An 18,244-nucleotide genomic window follows, 5' to 3' on the forward strand; every position below is an offset into this window, starting at 1 on the left:
GGTCAAGTCACAGCTGGAAGCAGCAGGGCTTCTCCCAAACTGCCAGCTCCTAGAGGAGTTTGTTAATCTCTGTCCCCTGGGGCTGGCAGGAGACTCCCCAGTGTCCCTGGATTCTCCAGTCTGGGTTAATTGCTTTCCACAATCTATTCCCTCCCTCCCTCCCTCCCTCCCTCCCTCCCCTCTTCCTGCAGCTGCCTGCCTGCTCAACTTTGGGACTGATCACTTCTCCCCACTTGCCTATTCGGACCCTCCGGTGGGACCTAGGTGGCTGGTGTTTCTGTAGACCCTGCTTGAACACACAGGGGTAGAAAGAACATGTGTTTGATTTTAACTGATTCTGGTGTTTTCCTTCTCCTTTTGAACTGACCTCTACATTCTCCTGTTCCAGTGGAGAAGGGGCTCAGGGAAAGGGGCTATTAGTACCTGGCTCTCCCATTAAAGTCCCATGCCTGTTCCTCATATATAAAAGGAGAGGGTGTTCTAGAACAGGGGTCCTCACAGTGTGGCCCCAGATCAGCAGCATCAACATCACCTGAGAACTTGTTGGAAATGCAGGTTCTCAGGACTCCCCAGACCACAGTATCAGAAACTCTGGGATTGGGGCCCAGCGACCCACGTTTCACGTGTCCTCTGGGTAATGCTGAGGACAGCGGCCATAGAACACTGTGGGAGCCCCCCTCCAACAGCCGCTCTACAGCTGTGCTCATTATTTCCTGTCTTGCAATAACTAGTGACTTGCAAAAAAAATCCAGTAGCCACATTCTGGAGTGTGGTCTGTTATCCTGAGGGCATTGTTAAACTCTCAAAATTGCAACAAAACAAAACAAGTCTCCCTATTTATACCCTGGCATTTCCCAGAAAGGCCTTCAAGTGGTTTTCATTTCACTCCCTTTAGGGAGGGGCCTGCAGAAGCGGCCGGCAATCTAGTGGACACAGGGCACCCGTGCTGCACATCGTGGACCTGAGAAGCCACCTCGCCTCCAGATGCCCAGTCCTGATCCCGGCAATGTCCCTGTAGCAGCAGAGGCAGCAGCATCCGCAGGCCTGTCCTTTCAGAGCCTCTGGTGGGAGCCCTGCCCCAGTGACTTGAAGGCCACCTCTCTCCCAGAGCAGCAGAATGCCCTAACATCTCTCTCCTGCTGCTGGCATTTAGCCCTTTGCTGAGTGAATTCAAGCAATACTAATAACCAGTTGGCCCAGGAGAAGACCTCTTGCAGATCCCTAAATCCTGCTCACTGGGGTGCTGAAAACAGGCTAAGAATCCTGTCCGGCCACCTGCAGTCATTCACAAAACGGAATGTGAAAGGCCCAGCGCTGGACTAAATTCTGTGATGACACCAAAAGAAAAAGAACTTTATTTCCTGCCCTTCGGGGTGAACCTGCCATTTAGGAGGGGACAGTGCCATGGTCCTCAGTGTTTGATGGGGGCCTCCTCCCTCCTGCTCTTTCTCCCCTCCTGGCCCTCCCCCTCACCCACACCCTCTCTCCTTCCCTAGTGCAGAAGGCGGGCATGGGTTTCCTGGAGGTCCTCAAACCCCCGTGGGGTCAGGCTCAGCATCCAGCTTTCCACTGCTTCAGTGAGCCACCAGGCCTCAGCTGAGACCTTCCCCGGCCTTTCTCTGGTCTCCAAGGAGCTTGCAAGAAATGCAGCCGGAGAAAACAGCCTCCCTTCCCTTCCCCCCGCTGCTCTGTTCTCCTGCCCTCCACCCTCAGCTCCCCCAGGCTTCCCCAAGCCTGCCGATCCTGCCCCGTCCTGCTTGCTGCCTGCTGTCTGCTGCCTGCGCTCCCAAACTCATGTTTTATGCAGGAACATCCCTATTCTCATGGAAAGTGCAGCAAAGTTTGGGAAAGAATTTCAAATATCTTTTGAAGAAGGGTGCAGCGAATGCAAGGTTATATAGAAAAACTCTCCACTGAGAGTTTTTTTTTTTCCTGACAGAGTGGAAGACTGTGTGTGTGTGTGTGTGTGTGTGTGTGTGTGTGTGTGTGTGTGTGTGTGTGTGTTGTCCCTGTCTCCCTTTTATGCTTCTACCCACCATTTTCACTGCAGTGGGGAGGGAAAGGGTCTACGTGTACATACATGGACCCACACAGACACACATGTGCCTGGGGAGTGCCAGGAGCCTCTTATCATGGATTTAAACATTCTCAGAAATTTGGGAGGCACAGGGCAAGAGACTTTTTTTATAAATATTAGAAAATGAACATATGTATAAATTTTTTTTGGTGATTTGCACAGGATCTGATGTCACGTGTTGGAATCTCAAAATGGTAGTGTATAATTGATTTTTTAAAAATCGAATTAGCTTGTTGGGCATATCAAATTGTATGCTACAATTTATTCTGCTAAAAATTCCAAGTTTCCCATTACAGAAGGGCCTGCCCTTTCAAAAGGCTAGCATCTCTTCTCTTCTGACAGTTGTTAAGAAGTAGGCAAAACCTGGAACAGAAGAGTCTATCTACAATATAATCAGAGAAAGACAAAGGACAGTATTATGTTTTCTGGAGTTGGTGTTGGTGAGAAACAGAAAAGCACTTATTTTCAGAAAAGGAATAGTGAAAAGAAAGGAAAGGGAAACCTTTAAATCTCATTGAACACAATTTGTTTCATAGAACTTTATCTAATCATCCTCATTCCCTGAGCCATCTTTGAGTCATTTTTGATTCTTCTTACACTTCATTTTTATCATCTTCCCAGGGTCCTGAAAACTGAAGATTTGCCTAGATTGAGAGTAGCTTCTCTTCTTTTTCACATGTTAATTTATCTCTTGATTTACACCATGCTTTTCTAAATATGGCTCAATGTCTTTCACATGCAGTAGGAGACTCAGGGGCAGATTGGAGCCATACAATAGTGTGGCCACCGTGTGGAGGGGATTTGCTTTCTTTGGACACAAACCCCCGCAGATGCCCACTGTCTGCAGCACGGAGCAGCTGGGGTGTGTTTAGTGTTTGTTTTAGTAGACCTATTAAACAGTCTGGCCGTTCTCCTCTCACCTCTCCGCAAATCTGCCTCTGAATCCTAGGCCCAGTACTTCCGCAGCAATGTGAGTGTTTGAGGACACAACCTTCCCATATTGATATTGAAGTACTTTGTTTTACTTTCCTCTGTACTTATAAGTGGAAATGTACTTGGATTCCCAGGAACCATTGATTTTTCTGTAGGTCATTTAGAAAGGAATGTCAAACAAGGTGCATCATTACATGCAGACGAAAAGATTGATGCAGCTTGTTTATCATAAAATCCTATTGCATAAGTTTTAGAAACAGCTTGGGAACGTAAAAACACTCCATTCTAAATACTTTATTCATTCTAAAATGTTTCAGAATACAGAAATATAGTTGAAATAATTTATTTCAAGGAAGTCCTTGGGACCAAACAGAGGGGGAAATGATTATTTTCCCTAACGTGCTTTTTTCTGGGCCTTCACATTTTGAGTCTTGTCGCTGGGGAATTGCCTGTGTTGAACATATTTAGGATTAAAATCTCCCCTCCTCTTTCTCCCTCTGTAGCTTTCTTTGGCATTATTCTTAAAGAAACACTTATGATGTGCCCCGAATTCCACCATGGCTTTTGGTTGGAGCAGGAGAGCCCAAGAGTGTCAGGGAGGGAAAGAGCAGAGAGATAAAGACATGGGCCCAAACCAAAGACCACAGGCGGATATAAAGAGACATGGACAGATTGGCAGCCCCTGACTGACAAGGGACAAAGAAAGAGGACTTTAGTGGCAGACCCAGACACACTTCTAACAATGAGTCCATCCCCTGGCCCTCATGGGAGTTGTTAGGGCACCTTCATTAGCTGCGGGGATGAGAGGTTGGGCAGGTAGGCCTGAGGGGAAGGCCCACTCTGGCCGTTGAACCCATATGTGCTGCTTCTACTCTGGGGGCGGCCTTTTGTGAATGAGCCTATGGGGGTAAGAAGGGCTCCAGACCCAATTCCAGCATGCGGGTGGAGGCTTTCCCACACCAGCAAGCAACCCTCAGATGCCAGCAGGGTGTCCAAGAATTCAACGCAATTCTGACGCCTTAAATTCCAAACGTTAAAGGTTCAGTTTTATAAGACTACCCCCCACCCACCCACTTCAGATGCCATTTGCCAGCCCAAGTTGTTACCTGTGCTTCTGACCAATTAGCCTCAGATTGCAGGTTCCAACAACCCCCTCCAGCTCAGGGTGCCAATTGCAAGTCCAGGCTGTTACCTGTACTTCTGACCAACTGGCTAGAAACCAGAGGCTCCCGCGACCTCCTCCTTGGGTTGGATTAATTTGCCAGAATGGCAAATTCACTGAACTCAGAGAAACAAATTTTTACTTACTAGATCACCACTTTACTATAAAAGAATAGAACTCGGGAACAGCCAGATGGAAGAGATGCCGGGTGCAAGGTGTGGGGAAGGGGCACAGGGCTCCCACGCCATCCTCAGGCGCAACACCCCCGCCGATTCTCCCCGTGTTCACCAACCTGGGACCTCTTTGAACCTCCTCCTTTTGGGGTTTTATGGAAGTTCCATTATATAGGCATGATTGATCCAATCACTTGCCATTGGTGATTGATTAGATTTCCAGTCCCTCTCCCCAGCCTAGAAGTCAGGAGGTAGGGGGTGGAGAGAGGGACAGAAAGCTCCAACCCTCAGATCGCAAGGTTGACTCCCCTGGCAACCAGCTCCCAGCTTTAGGTACTTTTCAAAAGTCACCTCATTTAGCAACCAAAGACACTTTTATGCTCTCACCACTGAGGAAATCCCAAAGGTTTTGAGCCAGGAATTGTAGACCAAGACCAATTATAGATGAGAATATATATTTTGATCATTCAGATAACCAAATATATATATTATAAATCACAAGATCTAAGGAGGCCATTTGGGGGAGGCAGCTGATGAGAAGAGAAGGGGGAAGGTTAGCTGGAGAATTATGGGCAAACCCTCTGTAGTAATACACAGTAGGGACAGTGGAGGTAGCCTCGGTCAGCCTTGCTAGCTAGCTATTTATTTTCCCCTCTTCAGAGCAGGACCAATTATGAGGCCGATGAATTAATGTCTTATTAAAGGCCAAACCCTGAGGATGACCTGCCTTTGCTCCTCTCCTTCCGCACTGCGTTCCCTGCCACCCACCTCCCTCCCCTGCGTGGCAGCGGTAATGGAGGGAATCACAGTAGCTGACATTTATTGAGCAGTTACTAGTTACCAGGCTGAGATGAACTGACCCTGGCCAGTCAGGTCCTGCCTGATTCTTAGGTTCTTTTTGGCAAACATCAATAGCCTTCAACAACTTTTATGGGTAGGTAAGGGCTATGGGTCTCTCCCCACCCCACTGCCAGGTTACTATGAAAGGCAGTCTCAGGCTAATTCTTCTATCTATAGCTGTTTATGGGTTAGCAAGCACAGAAGAGTCAAACAATCGGTTTTGGAAGCTCAGAGCAGTCTCAGCTCTCTGTCCATTTAAGCAGTCCAGCAGCACCTGGCCTTCAATGTCCCCTTGACACACGTCATGGCATTTGGCTAATCATCTGGTACATGGGTCCTGAACCTTGGAGGAGACACTAAAGGAGGCAAGATTGTTCACCCCAAAGAAAAGCTGGTAGCCAGGGAGCCTGGTGCTGACACTGCTGATGGCCACTGACAGAGTCACTGCTGATTTTTTCCAGTTAATTTTTTCCTTTTAATTTTAAATTGATATTTAACACAAATACATTAAAAAGGTACCATAAAACAAATATAGTAAACCACAAAATAGATGTTTTAGTGACAGGTTATATTAAAGTTAGCTCTTCACACCATCACCCAGGTGGAGAAAGAGAACTTGCTCTAGAAGCTTCTCTGCATTCTAATCTCAGTCTCCCCCCCAAGGTAGCTTGACTACTTTGTGAGTCATGAATGTTTGTTTTTGTTTTTCTGATGATTTATTATACAAAGGAGGTAAGATTTCAGCTTCCTCGACCCGGAACAACACATAATTCCTTGAACCTGCAGCAGAAAAGATTTCAGTGGGACTGCAAAAAGAGTTTCTCAGAAATCAGTGACATGGAGACAAAAAAAAAAAATCCTTGCCATGCCTTTGATGTGGTTCTGGTTGGGGGCAGAGAGATAGAGTGGTCGCCCTGGCCCTGGGGCTGCCCTCCAAGGTCAGACTGGCTAGAAGCCCCTTGCCTTTCTGATCCGTGGGAGCCTGAGGAGCCTCTGCGGTTGGGGGGATGGGGACAGGTGGCGCGTCATCCCACAGCGCCCTGCCTGGCATCCTCTGAGATCTGCCTGGTGTCAGCAAACCCCCTCTATGATCCAAGGGAAGCTTTAATCCTGCCTTAGCCCGTCCAAGGGTGACTCTCTGAAAGAAAGAATGACCAGCTGAGGGTCAGGCCTGGGATCTGAGCCCACTCCATTCCCAGGTGACCAGGGCAGCCGAACAAATACACTCTGGCCCCGGGCCCAAGGGACAGCAGGCTGGGTGCCCGGAGGAAGTGGGGCAGTGGAATAAGAGGAAAGTGAATGGTCTCCTGCTTTCCCCACATTCAGTGTGTGGTTTCCATGGGGCCCCAAGTATGTTTACAGGCAGCAGACTTGGGAGGGCTCTGGGGGGCCTGGGCAGCAAGGCTACAAGAACAAGAAAGGGAAGCCTGGGGGTGGGGGGGGGGCAGGAGGCAGGGAGAGCTGGGCCACTTGAAAAACCAAATACAAAGTTGGCTGTTGAATGCTTTTTGCCAACCATAGTCAATTCTTAATTATCCCCGTAATGGGAGGGAGCAGTAGCAGGAATGATTCAAAGCAGCAAATAATCCCAAACCATTTAAGCTACATGATTTTTAAAAGAGAGGAAAGGAGATTTCCCTGCCTAATGATGTCTGGCTAAGGCTGATGTTAAATGAGGGGAGTATTAACTGCGAGCTCCCCAGGGATCGGGGCTAGAACCAGTCTTATTTAATATGTTTATAAATTATTTAGCGTTCACATTTCCTGATTTTGGAAGCGGGTGCGGGAGGGGCTGTAAGTCCTCCCAGGAGCCAGAGGAATACCCCCTCCAGGAATTATATTCATAGGAGGGAATCCCTGAAGTGGGAAATGAAGAAGTTGGAAGGGTCAGGCTAACCATGCCAACCATACAGGAGGGGCATAGGGCAAGAGAGTCACGCCGCCCCCCAGGCCTCTAAGCTTGTGGCTGAAAAAAGGGTATGAGTCTCTAAAATACTGAATGGCTCCCAGCTTCTTCCTGAATTACCTGCATTCAAGGCCCTCTATAGCACGATCCCATCCTCCTCTCCCTTCACCCCAGCCCTGCTCCTGACCTGAGGAACAATGGCCTGCAGGGCCTGGGGACCTGCCACAGTCACATGTCTAAATGCAAAGCACTCGGAATTGTCCCCAGAATTCTGACTCAGAGTGTCTCCATCCATCTACGCCACCCTGGATCCTGGCTGACTCCCAGAGCCACACCTCGCTTCCCTGCTCTTCTCCGGTATCCACTGTCAGGATTCTGTCCGTCTCAAGGGCCATCTCCTCTGAGGAGCCATCCCTGCTCCGAAAGTGCGCTCTCTGTGCTCAGAAAACCAGTGGCCGTTGTGCCTCTCATGGCTTGTGTCAAGCTCTACCTGTGTGACAGCAGCCTTGGTGTTCTTGTCTCCTTCCACCCAGATGCCCCAGGACACCTTGCTTTGTCTCTTCTCCCTGTAGAGCCCAGCACGCTGCCTTGACTTTAGCGCACAGTCCAGGGTTAGTTGAGTAGAGAAGAATGGGAACTTTCTCTGGAAAGGGTGTAAGAAGTTAGAGCTGGCTCTCGTAGGCCAGGTGTGCCCTTGGAGAGGTGATGACTTGATTTCCTACCATAACCCTTGCCTCTTGGTTTTTCCAGAGAAGCCACGTAATACAGACTGGCTGCACGTGAGCCCAGGCCGTGGTAAAGTCCTTGCCTTGTTGCGTATGGAGCAGCCCCCGTGACAACGTGCCTTCCAAAGTGTGGTGCCCAGTCCCTTTCATCAGCATCACCTGCTGTATCCTGCCCAAAACAAATCTCTTCAGGGCCTGGGACCCGCCATTGTGATGAGCTTTTTAGGTGTCTCTAAGGCACAGGGGAGGTATAAGAACTGCTCCTAAAGCGCGGGAGGGCCGCCCTGTGGGAGCAGGTCATCTGGAGGGGAGTGTAACGCACCCATGCATTTACATGCATGGAACAAGTATGTGCACATGTCCACATTTATGGGTGATGTGCCAGTAATTGCATTTTTTAAATTGATTTTCACAGAGAGAGAGAAACATCAGTTTGTTGTTACACTTATTTATGCATTCATTGGTGACTTCTTGTATGTGCCCTGACTGGGTAACCAAACCCACAACCTTCATGTATCGTGGGTGACACTCTAACCAACTGAGCTACCCTGCCAGGGCCTGCATCTGTTCTTCACCACACTTCCAAAGTGCCGCCTGGTGCCATGCCTGAAAAACCCTGTAATTTGGTGCACATGCTACCGTATGGATGAGCCTTGAGGATATTATACTGAGTGAAATAAGTCAGTGACAAAAGGATAAATACTGTGAGATTCCACTTACGTGAATAGTCAAATTCACAGAGACAGAAAGTAGAACAGTGCTGACTGGGAGCTGAGGGGTGGGGGAACGGAGGAGTTAGGGTTTAATATGCACGGAGTTTCAGTTTGGGAAGATGTAAAAAAGCTCTGGAGATGGATGGCTGTCATGATAGTGATGTGAATGTACTTGATGCCACTGTATACTTAAAAATAGTTAAAATGGTAAATTTTACGTTATGTGTATTTCAACACAGTAAAAATGTTATAATAATTTAGGCCGTTGCCCTGTCTCCGGGAAGAGCCCTGCCGGCCAAAATGATTGGCCTTCCCCTGAAGCTTCTGGCCTCAATGCTCTCCAGGGAAGGTGGGATTGCATTCACCCCTGCCCTGCCCAGCGCGCCACACCCCCAGAGACAGGGTGGCCATCCTCGGGTCCCTTAGAGCCACACCACCTTAAGCCATCCTGGGACAGGAGGGCTTTGTCGTGAGGCGGAGACGGGAAGTGATGCTTGTTTGCATGGGGGAAACCAACCGCGGAGTCCAAAAGAAAGCGTGATGACATCGAAAGCTTCACTTTAGCCCATTGCCGCACATTCAGGGAAAAATAAGTGAAGCCATGTCCACACGTTGGGAGTTGCCAATGATCTGACACAGTCCAGCAAATCTAAGGAGCTGGAAATGTTTCCCTGAAGGCTTTGGCCTGATGTGCCGGTTTGACCAAAAAAGACCCAATGTTACAGTGCGGGGGTTGGAGACAACGTGGCATTTGATCCTGGCCACAGCAAGACCGGTTGCATGGCCTGTTTTTATTGGTTAAGGAATTGTCTTCCTGACATGAGACTAAAAATCTATCAGGACTCCAGTGCAGGCAGGGAAAAATGAAGTGGGCCCATCCTAACTGCGAATCCCCTCTCCCTATTATGGCTTTGGTGGAGGTGACCAAGGAACCTCATGTCCAAGTCCCTGAAATCGGAACTGAGGTGAGGGGCAGCCCTTGTAGCTGGTAAAAGGCAGCTTTAGCACAAATGAAAGTAGGTGCTGTTTACACAGCAGGTAGTAAACTTATATGGAACTTGTAACCCCTGGTGGTAGCATAAGCTTAACACAGGAATAGACTCGGGGGAGTGTGGAGATGTTCATGGATGGCAGCCGTAATGGTGGTCAGGGGACACCGGGCTGCCGGCCGGCTCCTGCGGTCCGTGTTGTCAGGTCTGCTCCTGCAATGGGGCAGCTCTGCTTCACGGCTTCGGTCCTGATTTTCCTCATGCTCCCTCTGCCTTGCTTTGTTCCTAGAGCAATAGGCATCTCTGGTCATCCCCTCTAGGTAAAGCCCTTCAGAGACTGGATGATTTTGATTTTTCCCCCTACCTCTCACCCATCGATATTCGTGTTCCTTTCCCAGGCCGTAGCACCCCAGTCCTTTATCCTTTCAAGGTGTTCTTTGCACGCTACACCTCCTTCTCTGAACTCCCTTCCCAGAGGCCGTGCAATCACAGGGCTGGTTGGAGAAGGTCACCAGGACTTGGGCAGGATGTTTGGGGGTGAAGCGAGCATACAAAGACCACTTCACGATGGCTTTAAGATCACATAAAAGGGGCAGGAACAGAGCACTCCAGAGCTCCAAGACCCATCACAGGTGCCCAAGGGGCCTAGAAGAAGGGGCAGCTATCAGTGTCTTCTCTTGCCCTGGGCTTTACCTTGCCCTTTGCCCCATTGAGTTGAACATGCATTTATGGAGCACCTAGGCACTCTGCATCAGGCATGGCAGATGCTGAGGATGAACTGGGCTTCCAGCATAAAGCCCCTGACCTTCCATTCTGCCCATCAGAGCTTCCCTCTGGGCCAGGGGCCCCCAACCTCCGGGCCACACGGCAGGAGTTGAGCTTGAATGTAATGCGTTTGAATCATCCTTAAACCATCTCCCACTACCTTGGTCCGTGGAAAAATTGCCTTCCACAGAGCCGTTCCCTAGTGCCAAAAAGTTGGGGACTGCTGCTCTGGGCCACCTGGCCTAAGATGCCGGTACTGGGAGACAGGCCTAACCAATCACTCTCAAGCTGTTACCTGTTTAGCTAATAGGTTTTCAAGGACATAACTTTGACCCATGGTCTATGGGAGTCCATTAAAAAACAAGCTATGTCATAATGGGCTTCTACTGTCCCGGATCGATTTTCCTCCTTTCTGCAGGAAAGGAAGAATGCCGGCTGGCTGGTGATTGGGATGCTGCAAGTCCCCCGCAGCCCCGTGCCCCGCCTTCCCGCTGGCCTCCGAACATTCAGCTGCTCTGCTCGCTTCCCCAGCTGAGTGAGTGGTTCTTTTCAGGGGCAACCGACTGCACACAGATTCCTGAGCCATGATCTCATCAGACTCTCGTGAGCCCAAGCACGTCCGCCGACTCACACGACTCACACGGAAGATTGAGGGGCACCCTGGGGTTCAAATGGGGTCAAGGTAGGTTCAGGGGTTTGTCCTTTGGGTTAGTGGCAAGGCTGGTTGTAGGCTTATGTCTTGCCCCCTGCCTCCTGTGTCTGTCTGCAAATGCAGCCGTGGATCCCCACTGAGGGTGGGGCTAGCTAGCAAGCTCCCCATCTGCCACTGCTGCACCTGCACCAGAGCCCCCAGGACATGGTCTTGCAGGGGTGGCATGGCCCCCCCTGGCCCGGTGCCTTCCTGCCCACACTGTTGCCTTCAGCGTTCCTTTACTAGGCAAATATTTACTGAGCTCCAACTGCAGTGCTTCCCAAAGTGGGCCCGTGGAGGTTTTGGATTGGAACCATCTGGAATGCTGGTTAAAATGCTGGCTCCTGGGCACTATGCCAGACCTAATGTATCAGAATCTCTGGGTGGAGCCTGGGGAATCTGTGTTTTAATTGGTTCCTTCAAGGGATATTTTTGTGCCCTTGTGGTTGAGACTTGCTGGCTGGGATGGTTAATTTTGTGTCAACTTGGCTGAGCCACAGAGCCCAAATATGCGGTCAAATGTTATTCTGGATATTTCTGTGAGGATGTTTTTGGGTGAGATTATTAACATTTTAATCTATGAACTTTGAATGAAGCAGATTGCTCCCTGTAATGTGGGTGGGCCTTATCCGATCAGTTGAATAGAGCAAAGACTGATCTCCCTCTGAGCAAGAGGGGATTCTGCCAGCGAACAGCCCTCAGACTTCAACTGCAATATATTCTCCCCCGAGGGTCTCTAGCCTACTAGCTCACCCTGCAGATTTTGGACTTCCCAGCCTCTATAAGTGCATGAGCCAATTCCATAAAATAAATGTCTGTCTATCTGCCTATCTACACATGCACACACTCACACACCTTATTGGTTCTGTTTGTCTAGAGAACTTGACTAATAAATACATCGGCGTGCTGTGTGCAAGGCCCTGGCCGTCACGGTCACGCTCAGGCAGATGTCCGCTGAGAGCAGCCCGCTGCCCAGCCCAGCCTGCCAGCCCAGGCCCCGCAGGCACACGCTCTGAGACACCAGACTTAGCAAATAAAAATACAAGATGTCCAGTGGAATTTGAAATTTGAATTTCAGATAAGCCATGAAACATACTGTAGCGTCAGAATGCCTCATGCAATATTTTGGACACACTTGTACTAAAAAATTATTTGTCGTTTATCAGCAATCCTTAAATTTCGCTGAGCATCCTGCATTTTATCTGGCAGCTCTTTGATAGCTCTAGACACGTCTTTCCACGCTTCAGTCAGTGATGTTTCCTATTAATCGCAAAGCACTTTACAGAGGGCTTTCTCAGGTGTGATTTCATTCCATCCTTGTGACAATGGGAAAGAGCAAGCATCTCCATCGTCGTCATCATCCTCATCAACAACATCATCCAGATTTCTCAGTGGGAACTGAGGCTAGGAGGTGTCAGAAGCTCCTACCTGAGATCAGAGCAGCCCTGGAGGCGCAGTGGAGCCCCCTGGAGGGTTTATTAAATCACTCGCATGTGTTTGGGTGATGTGTTTGATGTCTGCAGCTTACTTTGAACTGCAGCAAAAAATAAAATGGATGAATGCATGGGTAGAGCGATTATGGATAGATATGTATTAAAGTAAACATAGCAAAATGTTGATGATGTTATGTATCTAGGTGGCGGGTATATACGTGTTCACTCTACAGTCTTTTAACAGCTTTGTATGTTTGAAAATATTCATAAAAGTTTGGGAGGGAAAAAAGGTGGATGCATAAGGTCCTACCCCAGGCCAGTGAAATCAGAATCTCTGCAGGTGAGGCCCAGGCAGCTGTATCTTCGCAGCATCTTTTTAGGATGTGGGTATCCTACACTGGTGGTTCCCCAAGTGAGAGTGCGTGCGAGTCTAGAGGGCAGGTTAAAATAGATTACTGGGCCCCGTGCCCAGACTTTCTCATCAGGTGGGGCAAGGGTGAGATCTGAAAAATTGCATTTCTGACAAGGTTCCAGGGGATGTAGATGCTGCTGGTCCGGGGAACACACTTTGAGGAGCACTGCCCTCACCTACGCAGCCAAACACAGGTTATTTGGTGCCAGGAGCAGCAAAAACCACATGCTGCATCTGTCAGCAGAGGAAGCCATGAGTTGTGCAAGGGTCAGAATAGGCTTCACAGAAGAGTGGGCATTTGTGTGAGCCTGGGAGGGTGGGAAGGTTTCCTTGGATGAGAGCACATCCTGGGTGGAGGGAACAGTAGCAGCAGAGGCACAGAAGTGGGCAACAGCACAGTCTGTTGAGGATGAGTTGAGGAGGTGGGGATGGAGGGAAGATGGCCAGAGAGGAGGCAGGAAGGGTAGCTTGTGCCAGATGGAAAAGAGCATTTGGATGTGATTATGCCGGCAGTGGGGAGCTGGTGGAGGTTTATTAGTAGCAGAATAATGGGGCCAAATCTTCGCCATTGCCGTCAACTGTTGTTCCGGCAGCTCAGTGAGGATGGATTGGAGAGGAGAGAAGACAGCTAGGACGAGTATCTCGGGGGCCATTGCGAGTGCCTGGAGTGAATGACATGGTAGGTTCACATAATCACAACACTAACAGTGTTGTGATAAATGTCAGATAAAATAGTGGCTGACATTTATCCAGCACTTTCTAGGTGCCAGTGAGTACTGCTACGAACATTATCTTCTCTAATCTTCACAACTGCCCTGCGTGGTCTTACACATGAGGAACCCAACTTACAGAGGTTAAGGGAAGCCTAGGCTGAGATTTGAACCCAGGGCCATGGTATTTGCATGGGTGCTCACTCAGACGGGGCCGGGGCGGGGGGTTGGGCGGGTGGGGGGCGGGCCGGGCAGGCGGGTCTCTGCAGGCAGTCCTCAGTGTTCTCTGCCTCAGGGTCTCATTGTCCCTCTCCTGCCGAAGATCAGGCCTGAGCTTGGAGAGGGGAGCACCCATCCCTTTCCTTCCCTCCCCTTCTAGGTAGCAGCGGCTGCTTTAGGGGGGGCAGTTGGGCTCAGTTGTGCCTCCCTCCACCCCAGCCCCAGGCCCTGGACCCACTCCCCATCCCCCCTCACCCAGTGCCCACGCAGCCGCCTGCAGACCTTGACTAAAGCTTCTTGCATTGCTTCCCACCCCCTTCTGTGTCTCTGCTGCCCTTGATCCTGAGCAAAGGACACTTCCAGGCATCTCCCCAGAATTCTTGCACTTCCGATGCTCCTTCCGCAGGCCCCTCTGTACCCTGGCAGTTCCCTATGGGAAGGGAGATGGGGGGTGGGGCAGGACCTGCATGGTAAGTAACAGATATAGTCCTTACAGAAAAATGCCTGCAAATAGTAAGCCTCTTAGCTGTTATTCTTATTATAACTGGGCTCCATGAATGCAGAGCTTAAAGGGTTTTGGCACCAATGACCAGGTTTAAACAGAGACATTCATAAAGCACTGGAAGGGCTTTGTCAGATCTTGCCCATCTTTCTGTCTCTAAGAAGGGCTGCTTTTATACCAGGTCAGAAAGAGCTCACTGTACTTCACTTAAAGACCCCCTCCTCTTCTCCCATCCCCTGGCCCAGGGCTGCAGCTCTCTGTTCTGCCCCCCACCAAGCCACAAGGCCCACTCACCTCCTGGACACTGTCCCCCTGAGAGACTCTCCAGCATGTGCCCTGCCCTACGCCCCACCCCCAAACAAGAAGGACCGGTCACCTGCCTTGCAGGTTCCAACAGCGGGGGAAGCAGTGCGGCTGCAGGAGAAGCTTTGTAAGAATAGTGTGGATCTGGGGCATCTTAGCATGTGTGCATGTGCACAGTTGAGTGTGCACCCATGTGCACATTTGCGTGTCACAATAGTGGTGGTGTAGTCCCAGGGCTGGCCTTCGTTCAGACCTGTCCTTTACTTGTCTGTGCAGGAGATGGCGCTCACCTGGCAAGGGAGGGAGGTGGGAGCAGCTCCCTGGAAAGACTTCTTGCTGGAGCTGGACAGTTGGGTTGTGTGTGTCCTGCTCTCTCCCAGCCTCCCCTCATTATCAGCCAACCACCTGTGGGCCTTCTCCCTCCCTGGACTGCAGTGGGCGGCGCGTGTAGGGAGCAAATGGGGGATGGGGTGCCTGGGCTTCCTCTCCTGCTCCCCTCAGCCAGTGATTTGCTGCCAGATGGGTCTGAGTGCTGACTGGCTTGCTTGGGGAATGGCAGCTGGCTCGCGGCCGACCCATGGCCTTGCCCCGATGAGTTGGTACACAATTATATTTTGGAAGTTCAGGAATCTGCTCTGGCAGGGCCCAGATCACCAGGAACTGAGCCTGATGCAGAAAACTCTTAGCCCTCCAGGAGGAACCCCTGAAGGATTTGAGGAATCCCAGAATCTCTCCCTACCTTCTTCCTCCCCAGCTCCAGCTCCACACTGTGCCCTCCCTGGGGATCTGCAGCACCACACAACTCCAGCACAGGCTCCAGCCGCCCATCCTTTCACTGCTTTATTTATTGCATGAACACTATCATAACAGCAATAACATAAACCAAAAGGAAAAAAAAACCTCCTTTTATTTTATGACCTTAACAGATGAACTGTTCTGTCTTTTTTGTTCCCTTCTAGTCCTGGTCCATAATATACCCTTCCCTCCTTCCCCCTCCGTCTCTCCCCAGTCCTTTTATTATCCTTCTCTCTACAGGGGGAAAGGGGTCAGGCTCCAGCCCTTCCACAGCCGGCCAGGCCCTGCCCCGCTCACCCTGGGGGCGGGGAGGAGACTCACCCGCAGCACACGGGCTTGATGGGCCTGATGGGCTTGATGTGCTCTTTGTCCTCTGTTGGCTGCCTCTCCCTGGGCTTGAATGCCCATCAGCTGGCTCCCCTCAGGGCTCTGGGGACCCAGGCCCAGCTGGCAGCTGTCACTGGAAAGCTGGGGGTAGGAAGGGAGAGGACAGAAACTTAACCTGAAGACAGGCTGGAGTCAGGGGCGCCAAGAACCCAGAGTGGGAGGAGTAGCTATCATTTTTTTCTCCACCCCCCACAGTCTTAGTACTGCTCACTTCCCAAACAGGGTATTAACAGTGATCTTTCTGGGGATCTTGGGAGTCAGTCATTTCTACCTCTCAGATTTCCAAAACAAGGTATGCAGATATTCTTAATGATCTGCCATCCACCAGCAGCGCGTCTCTTGGTTTCTGGCTCCCAGCCCTCAGTGGTGGACAGCCATAGCCGTGGGGCCATACAGATATGATGTGAGGAGAAAGGGACCGGCCAGCAGCTGCAGCCGGAGAGGGCGGATCCGAGTTAACCTCCCTTTCTGAGTGTTTGGATCTGTGGCTGCTCTCAGGGCCCCTGACTTCTCCTCTGTTAAGTGGAAGGGATGGCGACCTGTCTGTAGGCCTCACAGGGAATCTGACTAAGCCCTGGTTGTGAAGAGCAGCAGAGCTCGTCAAAGGGAAGGGGATATGCCCGATCCCCGACACTAAGCTTTCTGCTGAATCATTTCAGCTGCACCCAGCCCGGCATTCTCATCACTCTCACCGACTCATGGGGGCCTCTCTCCCCAGCACAGTACTTTGCTATTTGCCCAAGAGCATCAGTGGGATTAGCTGGAGCTCTTGGATTAAACAAAGAGCCGAATAAAGTCAAACCACAGCACAGTTAATGCAAACCAATGTGTAACCCAAGAACAACTGTTATTTGACTCAGGGGTGAAGGGAGAGATCCAGAGGGTGCTGGATGGCAGAAGGGATCAGTGTACTTCCCTCAAGGCAGCAGAACCCTACCTATTACCACGTGGTCTGGAGTTGCATTGACTGCGCACATCATACGTTAAGGCAATGCATGCTCTTCACAACATTGGTGCATGACTCCTAAGAGACAGTACTGTAGAAACGTCCCATCTGCCATCCTGTTCTCTGTCACCTTGGATGAAAGAGGAAAGCTTTAAGTTGCAGTAGGAGGAAGGGAAGTTAGACGATGGAAGGATTTTTCTGCCTTGAGGGGTGAGGGACCCTTCTCAAACCTATCCAGGCTGGAGAAGTGGCCCAGCCACGGTGCAGATCTCAGTGAATTCATTTGGTCAGCAGGCATTTGTTGAGTGCTTATTCTACTCACGGTGTCACCCCTTTCCCAAGCATTTCATCTTCATGACAGATCTATGCAGTGGTTGTTATTATTGCTATCGTCGTTGTTGTCATTATTCCTCTTTTAAAGGGAAGAAAGACAGCAGGGCCCAATGATTAAGAGCACAGTGCCTGGCACTGGTCCCACTGGGATTGTGCCTATTGACTACTTCATGGAGAAAGCCAGGCCTTTCCATTCAAAGTCCACATTCTCCCTGAGAGCCTTGGGGAAGGCTCCCCTGGCAGAGGCACGCCATTGCCTACGCAGCAGTGTGTGAACACCTTCCCCAGCGGGCAGTCAGGACGGGAGGCTCACATTCCTTCACTCAGCAGACAGTGGCTGTGGAATCCAGAGACGAATATATTCTTGTCAGCTCTCAGCAGACATATTAAAGATCTCAGCCCATGCTGGATTTGGAAATCCTTTCTGATCCATTACATTGAGCAAAATTATCACCTGCCATGTCTTCCTTCTCAAGTCTGGCTGCTTCATGAGTGTCTAAACTTTCAACCATGTGTAGGCATATTAGCCAAAGTCCCAGACCATGCCCCCATCTTGCTTGCTCTGGCGTAGTCCCAAGGACTAAGGTGCTTTGTTCAGGAGTGGCTTCCTCAGGCATGACACTCCTCGGACCCTATGCCGCCCCAGGGTTGGCCCATCCTGTCTTCTGGGAATTTTAGGCCACTGGGCAGAGCCCAAGGACAGATCCTAGTTGACCATTTTCTTTGGAAGAAGGCAAAGAACACCTATAGGTGTCCATGTCTGCTGGCCCTTGATCCAGCTCTTCCTGCGAGAGTTGCCCTGGTGGACAGACTCAAAGGGCCCCTAAAGAGGGAGCCAGCCACTCGGCTCAACCCCAGAAAGCAGGCACATTTTGAAGAGGGACCTGGTTTCCCTGTGGAGATTGATAGCTTGGGAAAAGGGACACTGGAGTTACGCTGATGTGGGTTCCAGTCCCAGAACTGTCACTTACTAGCTGAGTGACTTAAACAAGTCAGGAACATCTTTGTGCCTTAGATGCCCAGCAGTAAAGTGGGAACAATAAAGCCTATCTAGCAGAGTAGGTCTTATGATTAAATGAGATACTGTTTATGAAAGTGGTCCATAGTTGACGCCCTTCCTACACTGTACATCTGACATTCCACAACTTAAGGCCATGATTACCTCTTGTTTCCAGTGAGTTGACACTGGAAAAGGACTAGCAAGCATTAAAAGGTAAGGCAGCAGCAGGT

The sequence above is a fragment of the Pteronotus mesoamericanus genome, unplaced genomic scaffold, assembly GCF_021234165.1.
Source record: "Pteronotus mesoamericanus isolate MK-2021 breed Mesoamerican mustached bat unplaced genomic scaffold, CSHL_Meso_final contig_27, whole genome shotgun sequence".
Classification (NCBI taxonomy): domain Eukaryota; kingdom Metazoa; phylum Chordata; class Mammalia; order Chiroptera; family Mormoopidae; genus Pteronotus; species Pteronotus mesoamericanus.